At 43.5% G+C, this 11,923-nt stretch overlaps 1 long non-coding RNA gene across 1 annotated transcript; it reads right to left on the bottom strand.

Annotated features, from left to right (window-relative positions):
- Window positions 1-807: 807 nt before the first annotated feature.
- On the bottom strand, window positions 808-10,739 carry LOC124417487. Its single transcript, XR_006932317.1, has 3 exons — window positions 10,655-10,739; window positions 9,635-9,760; window positions 808-1,771 (listed from the first exon to the last, which is right to left on the bottom strand). It is a non-coding gene; the product is annotated as an uncharacterized LOC124417487 (long non-coding RNA).
- Between the last annotated feature and the right edge of the window lie 1,184 nt (window positions 10,740-11,923).

Raw genomic sequence — 11,923 nt, 5'->3', positions numbered from 1 at the left:
CAACCATTACCTGTGGGGACTTTCCCTCAGAAGGCTGAAATAGCTGCCTTGACAAGAGCCTGTGAAATATATGAACAGATACTAATTATGTATTTGGGACGTTACACGCTCATAGTACCTTCTGGAAAGAGCAAGGATTGCTCACACACAAGGAAAAACAGCATGATGTAAATCTAACAAAGAGCTTGGATATTATACATTATAAAGGACATCAGAAAGGTAACACTGCACAGGAAACCGGAAACAAGATGGTGGATCAGGTGGCAGAACAGGTAGTTGAAGAGAGCTTCAATTCCAGATGGTAAAGTTAGAATTTCTGAACCTGAGTCAGAACCTGTAAAATATTCTAAAGAGGATAGGAATCTAATTAATGATTCAGAAAGGAAGACAGCAAGCTGACAGATGGGTACACGCCCAAAAGGAAACATTGTTGTGCCCTTTAGTATTTTATGGAAATTGGTTCCAAGGGAAGGTAAGAAAATGTATTAGGCAAATAGACGTTACAAAGTACATTCCTAGTACCAGGAACAGGGTACAAGTGGGCCTATTAGGAAAGGGAACCTTCTAGGGCAACAATGGCAAACTGATTTCTCGGAACTTCCAAGAAAAAGGAGGGGGGGGGGAGGTATTGCTGCATGTTGGTACTGATACCTTCTTATAGTGGCCGGAGGCATTCCCTTGTAGAACTAATAAGGCACGTTGGGTAACTAAAGTATTGTTGCAGGAGGTTATTCCAAGATGTTGAGGAACTACTTGGTCTGTCAAGGAAAGCGCATTGTTGAATGTTAAACTCATAAAGAAAGGATGAGTCGTTACTAATTTGCTTTATCTCAGTGTACCCAGGGTGGTGTCTGTGGCAAGTTGATATTGTGTGCTGTTACATTTTGCATTTTGGTTGCAATAGTACTATGCTTTGTGTTGTTGAGGGTGGTAATTTGTTTAAATGTATGATTGTCACTTTTCTCTCTTCTATTTGGATCAACCTTATATTTCCATATTTAACAGTGGCCGCTGTTAAGGAAAGCGATAACACTCTCATTCGTGGGCACAAATATCATAATGGAAGTAATATAATGAGCAGGTGTCATTTGGGTAAAGTGACCCACAGCTTCCTAGCAAACACATGTGAATTAGCTCAAAAGCCCTCTAAGTGACTCCAAGGCTGAGACAGGTTTTCCAGGGGAGACTTCTTGGAAAAAAAAAAAAAAAAAAAAAACACCAAAAAACAAAAAACACAGTTCTATCTATTTCTTTATTATATATACTTTTTTCTCCCAGCAGGTTGCATTGAGTAACAGGCAGAGCAACACATCATGTCACGACATGCTGTGGGGTTCCCCCATCCCATCCCCACCTGTCAGCCTAGGTCTGATTTCTCACAATGTTTTAAAGCACAGCACCCTGGGGTAGTTGTTACCTTTGCCATAAGACTATGCTCCAGTTATAGGACAATAAATACAAGGCTGCATCCAAGTTCCTCACCCCATGGTGTTGGTGTGTGTCTGTGACGTTCTGAAATATGGATGTTGGGCTGTATGTGGGCAGCAAGTGGGGGGATCTTAGAGTACGCACTGGAAGGGGTCACAGATTTGCATGTGGTGTGGTTTTGGTTTGACTTCCTTCAACCAGAGTCCATGGTGAAGAGCTGGATGTCACATGGTTTCAAGTAGAGCATCACAGCCACATTGCACACAAGGGACCAGACATAGGGGATGAAGAACTCCTCGGGCTGCTCCTCATCCACGTACTTGAACTTCAGCTCAGGCAATTTCTGCAAGAGAAAGGGAAGGCTGTTTGCAACCAGGCAGTCCTACAAACACAGAGGTAAGTGAAAAAAGAATGGAAGGAACTGAACCATTAGAGCTGAAGGAAAATATTTACCACGAGGCATAAAAAGATTATTTATAATTCCTTCATTGAACTGGTTGCTACACTGAACCTATTTTTGCATTGCACTGCTCAATCATTTACTCTACTTCTGAATATTGTCCATGTCAAGAACTTGTCAGAGTCTCAGATAAATCTGCATTTCAATGTTCACGGGGGTAAGATAAAACATGACCAGTTTTCTGAGTCCTGCACTTTGGCCACAGCAACCCCAGGCAACGCTACATGCTTGGGGCAGAGTGGCTGGAAGACTGTGTAGAGGAAACAGACCTGGAGGTATTGGTCGATGCTCAGCTGAACATGAACCAGCTGGATGCCCAGGTAGCCAAGAAGGCCAATGGCATTCTGGCCTGTATTAGAAATAGTGTTGCTAGCAGGAGCCGAGAAGTAATTGTATCCCTGTACTCAGCACTGGTGAGGCTGCATCTCGAGTACTGTGTTCAGTTTTGGACCCCTCACTACAAGAAAGACATTGAGGCCCTGGAGCGTGTTCAGAGAAAGGCAACAAAGCTGGTGAGGGGTCTGGAGCACAGGCCTTATGAGGAGCAGCTGAAGGAGCTGGGATTGTTTAGTCTGGAGAAGAGGAGGCTCAGGGGGGACCTTATTGCTCTCTATAACTACCTGAAGGGAGGATGTAGTGAGCTGGGGGTTGGCCTCTTCTCTCTTGTGACTAGTGATAGGACTAGAGGGAGTGGCCTCAAGTTGCACCAAGTGAGATTCAGGTTGGACGTGAGGAAATACTACTTCTCTGAAAGAGTGGTCAGGCACTGGAATGGGCTGACCAGGGAGGTGGTGGAGTCACCAACCCTGGAGGTCTTCAAGGAATGTTTAGACGTTGTGTTGAGGAACATGGTTTAGAGAGAACTATTGGTGATAGGCAGATGGTTGGACTGGATGATCTTGAAGGTCTTTTCCAACCTTGGTGATTCTATGATTCTATGCTTATTTATTAGACTGTGGCTAAGACTAAAAGGCTAAAACTCCATGGCATGACATGATCAGAACAAGCCCAGCAATGGCCAGGAAGCCTCTGCCCATGAATAATGGAGGGCTGCCCTATCAGCTTTCTGAGCAGCTTGTGCACTGCTGCCTTGTGCTAGGGGATGAGACTTCTGGCTGGAACAGCTCCTTTGAAGGGGCATTTCTTGGTCACTAGGCTTTTAAGCTTATTTATCCAATTTTATGTACTTGGGACACTCAAAAACATGCAAACTGCTCCACTCTGCCTGTATGGTTGCTGTTATTACAGCAGTTTGGTGCAAATCCCAAGCACAGAATGACACCGAAGCTGACACCTGCATTGTGCTGAACCTGGTTGGACCCAATGATCTCCAGAGGTTCTTTCCAACCCCCATGATTCTGTGATTCTATGATTCTGCTCTATGAGGAAGGTGGCTCCACAGGCAGATTCTTCATAGGATCACAACATACCCCAGGCTGGAAGGGACCCACCATCAAGTTCAAACCCTGGCTTCACTCAATCAAGGGTTGGGTGACAACGTGTTACCTGTCATCTTGCTGAGGGCATCAGTGTTACTTTGCAGCATGCTGTATGCCAACAGGAGTGCTTAGCTCTGGGCACTGAGTGTCTGTCACTGCACATGAGGCCTTCACAATATGTCAGGAGCTCATCCTTCTAACAGGGAAGGAGGGAGGAAGCACTCTGTTTCAAGTACTATTCCCTTTGTTAAAGGAACCAGGGCTGTTCAAGGACAAGGTTGTCAGCAACACTTCTGCATCCAACTCCTGGTGAGTTCCAAGCCCAGAATTGACATGCGGAATCAAACTCTGTAACCACAAAGTACTTATAAAATCAGGTATGTTTAACCAACGCTGCACAGACACTGAGTGCAAGGGGGATAGCTCCTAACTTGCACACTGTAGGACAAAAGCTTGGTACAGATATAGGCAGAACTAATACATAATCAATGATTTTCCTGGAATTCATATAGATATTCATTATATTTTCAAGAACCCCTTAGCATATGGTCCCTCCCCCCGCACATGCGTCATGAGCAGTGGGGATCTCCTCCTGGTGGTCATGGGGTGAAGGCTCGTTGTCTTCCTTCTGAAAGCTCATAGTCTTCCTCACTGAAAACTTCTGACCCTGAGGGAGGGGTAGCCCGCGAACCAGTTCTAACTTGCTCTGTGGACATCTTATCACCTCCTCGCCGGGTGTCCTCGAGTTGTTCTCAAACCCTCATCTTTATCTCTTATACCCCCCGCATTGTCCTAATCCCATCTTGTTACTATCCCATTCTTCTAGCAGCCTCTGCATATTTGCTTCTGTAAACTATCTCTAACTCTCTTTTACCCTTAGTTTTTGTGGACCCTTTCTTACTGAACCCTTTCTTACTCTTCAGTTCCCCCATTTTCTTTAATATAGCAGGACCTCTACTTGCTAGATTATTTCATTATTCTTTAACGTGTCCCAAAATAAGCCCCACTCTCCACCTTTGCAGTTGGATTCAGCACCATTCTGTTGTAATACAGTTTTGGATAGAGAGGATACTTCCTCCCGGACTGCCTGTAGGGCGTCTGCCGTTATATTCTCAGTTATTTCTAAAGTGACAGAGATACTTACTATAGCTCTTTCCAGCCATGCTACTCCTAAGATTGGGATAAGGGGCCTCACAAAGCTATGATATCCTGTATTATATCTCACCAATGGGTTATTTATGCTTAGAGACCTTCTTGTATTTTGATGCTGGCTCCACATAGTTCTCACTATCCCTGGTGGGAGTTCTTTTGGATGGATACTTGTAGGAGGTGCTCATTACCCTCCTATACAAGGTCCTTTCCAATTTATCTGTACTGACTTTCAAGTTCTCCCATCTCTGCATAACCACCAGAAACCTTTACCCAAATGGCACCTGCTCATTATATTACTTCCATTATGATATTTGTGCCCACAAATGAGAGTGTTATCACTTTCCTTAATAGCGGCCACTGTTAAATATGGAAATACAAGGTTGATCCAAATAGAAGGGAGAAAAGTGACAATCATACATTTAAATAAATAGAGGTACAACATTACCACCCACAACAACACAAAGCATAGTACTATTGCAACCAAAATACAAAATGTAACAGCACACAATATCAACTTGCCACAGAAACTGTGGATGGATGGCTGACGCAGGGAGGTCATGTTTATCTCCCCCTGGGTCACTGCGAGCAAAACAGCTGCTATGGATCACTGTCTCACACAGAAAAACGATGGTAGTAGGCGAAAGGAATGCGGAGCTGCGATAAAGACCTCTGTGCCAGGTGCCGTGAGACAAGCTGCAATCAACCGCAAGTTATGAGAACCTTGCCTTGTTGTACTTAGCATGTTATTTGTACCTCTATATAAACGGCTGTGTGCAGTTATTAAAGGGCTTGGCTACTAGTAACCAGATTGGTGTGTGGCCTCGTCCATGCCGCGCCTCAGCTGAATATTGCTCTCCAGGGGACTCGGACAAGTTGCTCAGCAACAAGACACCACCCCGTGTACACTGAGATAAAGCAAATTAGTAACCGACTCATCCTTTCTTTATGAGTTTAACATTCAACAATGCGCTTTCCTTGACAGACCAAGTAGTTCCTCAACATCTTGGAATAACCTCCTGTAACAATACTTTAGTTACCCTGTGTAACTTATTCGTTTTTCAAGGGAATGCCTCTGGCCACTGTAAAAGGTATCAGTTAGTACCAACATACAGCGATACCCCCCTTTTCTTGGGAGTTCCAAGAAATCAATTTGCCATTGTTGCCCTAGAAGGTTCCCTTTCCCAATAGGCCCACTTGTACCCTGTTTCTGGTACTAGGATCATACTTTGTAATGTCTGTTTGCCCAATACATTTTCTTATCTTCCCTTGGAACCAATTTCCATAAAATACTAAAGGGCACAACAATGTTTCCTTTTGGGCGTGTACCCATCTGTCAGCTTGCTGTCTTCCTTTCTGAATCATTAATTAGATTCCTATCCTCTTTAGAATATTTTACAGGTTCTGACTCAGGTTCAGAGATTTTAAGTTTATCGTCTGGAATTAAAGCCTTCTTCAACTACCTGTTCTGCCACCTGATCCACCATCCAGTTTCCTGTACAGTGTTACCATTCTGATGTTCTTTACAATGCATAATATCCAAGCTCTTTGTTAGATTTGCTTCATGCTGTTTTTTCTTGTGTGTGAACAATCTTTGCTCTTTTCAGATGGTATTATGAGCGTGTAACGTCCCAAATACATAATTAGTATCTGTTCATATATTTCACAGGCTCTTGTCAAGGCAGCTATTTCAGCCTTCTGAGGGAAAGTCCCCACAGGTAATGGTTGTGCTTCGATTACCTTGTCAGTAGCAGTTACTGCATATCCTGCCTTACGGTTTCCTTGTCTCACAAAACTGCTTCCATTGGTAAACCAGGTGTCTTCTGCATCTTCTAAGGGTTTGTCTTTCAGGTCCAACTGGCAATATTCTGTAGCTTCAGTTGTTTCAAAGCAGTCATGAAATACTGGTTCTCCTGGAGTTCCGCTAGGGGAAGATGCTGGGTTGACTATATTAGTTACAATTATTTCTGCATCAACCTGCTGTACCGGGATGGCCTGGTATTTCAGGAACCTCTGGGGGTGAGAGCTTTTACCTCCAGTCCAGTAGACACTGTATGAGATGTTAAAACTGTTATTCTTTGGCCTAGCGTAAATTTACTGGGTTCTTGAATACTGAGCACTAGTGCAGAGACTGCCCTCAACCACTCTGGCCATCTCTTACTCACTTCATAAAGGGGCTTTACCAACAGTCCGTAGCTGTGTATCCACAGTTGGCACCCTCCTGTCGTTCCTGAGAAGGTATGGAGTTCCTTAGCACTTTGTGGCTCAGGGGTTTGGCAGATGGCTTCTTTCCTGACAGTCCAGTTCAAAGTCCAGCTGTAATCTGGATGCCATGATTTGTGTACTTGGGGACATAGTTAGTGGGCATGGTGGGGTGGGTTGGAGTTGGACTTGGGGATCTTAGAGGTCTTTTCCAACTTTAATGATCCTATGATTCTTTGGACAGGTTAAGCCTCACTCCAACCAAACTCTCATGTGTATGTAAATATGTATATTTAACTGATATTCTGCTCTGCTTATCCTCAGTGTAACCTTCCCCACTTCCCTCCTAATGCCTAAACCTGGCTTGTGGTCAATACAGACAGGAATGCGCTCAGCTCAGCATTGTCTCAGCAAAACGAATGGTGAAACCTCATGGTGAAACTACTGCAACATTTCCCAGCAGAGCACAGCCTTCACACTGCTGTCACTCCTCACACCCCAACAGTGGCTGCATGCCAGCACTACCATGTGCAGCAGTCCTTCTGGGAGGGAGGGGAAAAAAGTGATTATGCTAATGTGACCTGAGTTAAACATAGAGAATTTTTTGAATCTTCAGGGCCACAAATGACAGATACTGTTTTTGCAGATATTCAGGATATCTGAGACCATTCTGGATCCTTATGCAGCTTAACTCATGTCTTCAGCTTTACAACACAAAGCTCAATTGATATATTAAAAATTCCAATAGCTGCATCTAAGACACTCAGCTCCTACTATACTGTGAGCTCTCTGCATAAACCAAACTAGAGAGCATTCCTATTTTCAAGCAAGAACAGTCACCAACTGATTATATTATTAAGTCTCCCTGCAATCTGATGAATGTTGCCATCTACTGTGATCGTACAATAGTGATTTAATGATCAATTTCATATTAAAGGCTGTACCTTTGCAATCAGCCTGGGCTCTCCTACACTCACCATATGCCTTGAGCAGTTTTATCTTGGGAACACAGACAAAGACAGTGGGAACATAGGATAATTATTATATAATAATAATGGCTTAGGTCCCTTCCAACCCAAGCCATTCTATGATTCTACGATTCTACAATTCTATGATAATTGGAATGTAGATAAGGACAATGGGAATGCAGACAAGGATAATGAGATTTTTAAGGAAAGAGATGATATTTTCTCCCATTGACTATACACATTGCCATTACATACATGCATTTTCAAATCTATCTTCTTTAGACTGGAGATAAGGAAGAAGTTTTTTACAATAAGGGTGGTGAGGCACCGGCACAGGTTGCCCAGAGAGGTGGTGGTGCTCTGTCCCTGGAGACATTTAAGGTCAGGTTGTACTGGGTTCTGAGCACCTGATGGAGCTGTGGGTGTCTCTGTGCATTGCAGGGGAGTGGGACAAGATAGCCTTTAAGAGTCCCCTCCAACTCAAACCATTCTGTGATTCTATGATTCAATGAAATACATCTTTATAAAAAGAATGGCAGGAATGGTCACTTTTTTCACAGTCACCGGAACAGAGGTGTCACGGAGTTATCTACATCAATCTATGCCTGTGACAGGGGGGCAGTAGGTCTGTGAGCCCCCAAAAATGGGAAGAGAAAAAGGGAAAGGGGTAGGGAGATGGGAGCTGGGCTCAAAAACAGAACAGCGGCAACAATCTAAGAACGAAAACTTATTTTACTAACTATGATATCGGAATGCAGGATAACACAATATAATACAATCTAATTGAAATTGAGACTAATAAATCAAATAAAATAAGAGGAAGTTTCCAAAACTGAAAGGCCTACTTTGAACTGAAGGTGCACGGCTTGGAAGCACACCCACACCCTCTGCCAGGCAGCGAGAGAGAGAGAGCTCCTGTCCGAGAGCGAGATCCCGTGACTTCCATGACATATCTTCCTCTCTGACTGTGAGGGCCCCTGGGATATGTAGTTCTTCTTCTCTTTTGAGAAGCAGCTATCCAGAAAGTTGTCAGTCCACGGAACTGGACTATTAACTCTTTAATTACCTGTGCTTTACATGATGTTATGATGTGGAACACCAATAGCAAAATTACAAAACCATGACAAGTGGGACCAGGAGAGCTGAGAACTTGAATAATTTGACTTTCTGTTTGGAAATTAAACCCAACTTCATCAGATGAATGCAATGACCCCTGGCTGTGTGATGGTCATTTTTCACATTCATTAAGAATGAGAAATCCGAGAGGTCCTGCATGGAGAGAACTTCTGCATCAGCATCTGGCTTGCAAGATCTACCAGTTCGGCACTCATTCATTTTTTAAGATTAAAGAAACAATTAGATTTAAAGTACCTTTTCACTTAGAACTCCTAGGGTGCTTGCCAACAACTGAATTTTTTAATACTTGATGCCATCACCTTTATGTCACCTCAAAATATTTCTGACTTTACAGACAGATCTTAAAACAGCTTCTAACAGCAAGGACTAAACACCACATAACAATTTTGGCCAACACCAGAAAGCTTTGATATTTGTCACAGTTCAAAGAATGTTTAAATACAGCTCTGTGCCAAAGGGTAGATGTTGCACTTGGGGACTTGGTCAGTGGGCATGGTGGGGATGAGTTGGGCTTGAGGATCTTGGAGGTCTTTTCTAACTTAATGATTCCATGGAAGGACATCTACTTCTTACTTGTTGACACCCAAAGGAACCTGATTTGTCGTACATTGGGCATCTGAAACAACAGCCCTAATAATAAGGGATTGGTCTGGGCTTGTGACAATCACAGCCCCATCACTCAGCTGGACACCAGCCATGGTGCTGAAGGATGTTCATGTTCTTTGCCATTCTCATAATTTGCTGTTTGTTTCTGACATACTAAGTGCCCTGATAAAAACAGGTCCAGCAGAGCATTGTCTGCATTTCTATCCAGAGCAGAGCCAACCCCAGGCAGTTTGAACCCAACTAACCTGAGACATTGTTCTAAATGTCAGAGCTGGAGGTAACATCCCAATTGGATCTGCATCATTTACACACAGACAGTACTTGTCCGCTCTTGTCAATCTGCTCACCACAGTGCTCTATCACATTTGTTGCTGCCAGACAAAGCAGAAGTCAGATTTCATGGTTAAGACAAGCAAGACAGTCTGAATGCACTGCAGACACTGAGTTGTCAATCATGTGATTCGATGAAAAACCACAGGAAGTCCAATGAGCAGATGCAGGGCTGAACTGCAGCGACTGCCAACACAAAGACTCAACTTTCTCTCTTTTTTTTTTTTTTTTTTTTTGCAGTTAATGAGGAAGATGGCATGGCATGGCTCCAGGCAGTACAGTGCCATTCACCTAAACCCAGGCACTGAAACAAAATCCCCTTCACAAATGAACCACCCCAGGGCCATGCCAGGGGGTCAGGGGGTGACCTCTGGTCGGATTCCATCAGCAGATGGAGCTGTTTAGAAAGGGGATCTGTCTCTGCTTCTTTCATGATGTGGATATTGCGCTGGAGAAGCAGAGCTAAGCAATGGGGTGGAAAGGACAGAAAAACAAGAGTTGTATGAACACAGAACTGGAGGACTCTCTTTTTCTCTAATGCTTGGTTAGAATACTTCTTTGTGAGGCAGTGTTTGCAAAAGCATGCAAATGGTTTAGGAGAAAAGCACCATTTCTAAAGGAGTCTTGGAGAATGATCTTTGAGGTTCCTTCCAACCCAAGCCAATTAAAAAATCACATGAACTGAAGCAGAAAATGTGTCAACGGTTTACAGGCTGGTTTGGCCCAGTTCTGTGACAAGCGGGGTGGAGGGATTTTGCAAAATCCGCACCTCCGGAAAAGGGGAACAGGGGACCCCAAAATAATTAAAAACAGTGGCAACGATCTGAGGAGAAACAAACTAATTTACTAAATACGGTATCGGAATGCAAGATAATACACTATAATACAATATAATTACAACTGAAGCAAATAAATCACATATAATGAGAGAGTACCTGAAAGCTGCAGGCCTTACAGTAGTGCTGAGGTGATGAGTGCGGTCGGGACAAGCAACCGGGAGGAGAGCCAAAGGAAGAAGGGGCATCAGGTGACTTTGCCAGAGGTTATATTTCCTCTCTGACCGCAAAACCCCCTGGGGTATGTAGTTCTTCTTCTCTTACGGACAGGTGCCCAAAACTGGAGCATTAACACTTGAACTCCCAATGCACTACATGATGTTATGATGTTGAATACCAGTAACCAAAAATCATAAAACCATGACATTCCACCCCTTATTCTACATCACTACATCAAGCTTAATATATACAAACAAACCATAATAAAAAAGCATTAAACACACACACAAACCTATATATATATACACATGGAATTACTGACTGCACTCCTCCAGCATCAAATTCCCTTGTGGTACACACTGAACATCCCCATTTTTCTGCATCACCCACCAAGTGGACCCAGGTCCCTGGGCAAAAACAGTTCCAGAAAGAGGTTTGCCCTTCCCAGAAGCTGAAAGGACCCAAACCCTTTTCCCAACATGCTCTTTACATGTACTACAGGGACCTTATCTCCCTCTACAGTATGTAGGGAGTTGGATTGGGTAGGAACATCACGATTGATAGATCCTCCAGTATTGACCAACCAGGTGGCTTCTGCCAAAGGCTTCTCCCAGTGCTTAAATGTTCCACCACCCATTGCTTTCAACATGATTTTTAACAACCCACTGTATCATTGAATTTTACCACAAGCTGGTTCCTGATAAGGGGGTATGATAAATCCATTCAATGCCATGTTCTTTGGCCCAAGTATTTACAAGAGAATTTTTGAAATGAGTCCCATTACCTGACTCAATTATTTCTGGAGTGACATGTTGCCATAGAACTTGTTTCTCGAGACCTAATATGGTGTTTCAGGTGGTAGCATGGGGTATTGCATATGTTTCAAGCCACCCAGTGGTTGCCTCCACCATGGTAAGCATATAACGATTAAGATTGCAAGATCGTGGCAAGGTGATATAATCAACCTGCCATGCCTCCCCTTATTTATACTTTTGCCATTGCCCTTCCTCCCAGAGAGGTTTCATCCTCTTGGTTTGTTTAATGGTAGCGCATGTGTCACAGTCATGAGAAATTTGTGCAATAGCGTTCATAGTTAAGTCCACCCCTCGGTCTCTAGCCCACTTATATGTTGCATCTCTTCCTTGATGGCCTGAGGTCTCATGGGCCCACCGAGCTAGAAATAATTCACCCTTGTTCTTCCAGTCCAAG

Source organism: Gallus gallus, chromosome W (assembly GCF_016699485.2).
Source record: "Gallus gallus isolate bGalGal1 chromosome W, bGalGal1.mat.broiler.GRCg7b, whole genome shotgun sequence".
In the NCBI taxonomy this organism is placed as follows: Eukaryota; Metazoa; Chordata; class Aves; order Galliformes; family Phasianidae; genus Gallus; species Gallus gallus.
The sequence above is the reverse complement of the archived record's forward strand: the minus strand, read 5'-3'. Positions and strand labels throughout refer to the sequence as shown.